Raw genomic sequence first — 1,832 nt, forward strand, 5'->3', positions numbered from 1 at the left:
ATATTTACTGGCCAGGATCCAGGCAGGGATGGGATACAAACATGGAAACAACTGCGGACACACAAGACAGGCGTAACTCGAGACGATTGAGCAAACTGAAAAGAAACGACAATTAGTAAGGCACATAGGAGAAATCTGTACATCATTTCTTGATTTGAGACCGAGTAATCATAGGGTGCAACCGGGAAGAATCAAACCGAACAGGAGAATCAGACCGAACAGGAGAGTCAAAATCCTGTGGCAACAATGAAAATTCAGCATTACAAGAAAACAATTTCAACTGGTTTGCATGAACCTTTCTTTCAGCAAACGGGGGAGACAAATCACGAACGATAAAAGTTACTGGACTGGTGATCCGACTTACTCTGCATGGACCCAACCACCTAGGATTTAAGGCACGACTAACACCTTGAACTTGATCATAAGACCGCCGTAATACGAGAGATCCAACATTAATTTTCTGTTCACGAACTTTTCTATTGTAATATTTTGCATTTTCTTCTCGTGTCTTACGGGAAGTTTCAGCTGCTACTTCTCGAGCCTTGATAAGCCTGAGAAGATGATCAGTACTTGTAACATCTTCATTCATGGTAACACGGTTTGTAAGCCCGATTGGATAAGAGCATGAATGGCCCATAAACAGGAACAGAGGTTGGTTATCAGTTGATCGGTGAAATTCAGTATTAAGGGCATACCGCACTTGGGGTATATAGTCATCCCATAACAAGGGAGCATCATCGCATAGGATAGATATTGCATCCTTTACACATCTATTGCTTCTTTCAATCAAGCCGTTTGCCTGAGGATAAAAGGGTGTTGTATAATGCATTTTAATACTCAATATATCACAGACTTCTGAAAATAATCTGTTTTTGAACTCTGAACCACTGTCTGTAGTCAGCATTCTAGGAACTCCAAATAGTGTAAAATAGTGTTCCACAAAGGCATCAGATATTGTCTGGGCACTCTTATTTGGGAGAGGAACAAGTTGCAAATACCTGCTCATGTGGTCTATTATGGACAGAAGATAACGGCTTCCACTATACGAGCTGTGTAGATCCATCAGATCTGCACTAATTCTGTCCAAAGGAGAAGTGACAACAGGCATTTGTGAGAGTTGTACGTTAGGTTTTACAGTTCCTCTTCTCTTCTGACATGGGAGACAGGCATTGACATATTCCTTCATAGCTGAAAGCATGTTCTGGAAGTAATAATGCTCTTTTAGTTTGTGGTACGTTCTGAAAATACCAGGATGAGTTGCTATAGCAGAAGCATGGGCAATTTCTATAGCTTCTTTCTGTAGTGCCTTAGGTATGACCAGCCTATGAATAATCTTGTCAGAACATACCTTTAGATGATATAACACACCATCTTTGAGTTCAAATTCGTCTAAGAATGTCGGTAGACGTTTTTGTGGCAGGGCAGAGCCTTCCAGGAATTTTATAACCTCATGCCATACTGGGTCTTTAAGTTGTGCCTCTCTTAAAACAGTTGGTTCAGCTATAGTGAGGTCAATAGACGCTATATCACGGCTTAGAAGATCAGGGACGTGGTGAGTAGATCCTTTTCTATAAACAATGCGGTAAGAGTATTCCATCAGCTCATGGGACCAGCGAGACATACGCGGGGACTTTGTCCTTCGGGTGAAAATATAGGTTAATGGCCTGTGATCAGTTATAATGGTAAAAGATTTACCATACAGATATGCATCAAAATGTCTCACAGATTCTATTATTGCAAGAGCTTCGAAGTCAGTAACGCTGTAACGTATTTCCGACCCTCTCAACTTGCGTGAGTAATTTGCAACAGCACAGAGGTTACCTTCAGAGTTA

This window comes from Penaeus monodon, chromosome 23 (genome assembly GCF_015228065.2).
Source record: "Penaeus monodon isolate SGIC_2016 chromosome 23, NSTDA_Pmon_1, whole genome shotgun sequence".
NCBI classification, from domain to species: Eukaryota; Metazoa; Arthropoda; class Malacostraca; order Decapoda; family Penaeidae; genus Penaeus; species Penaeus monodon.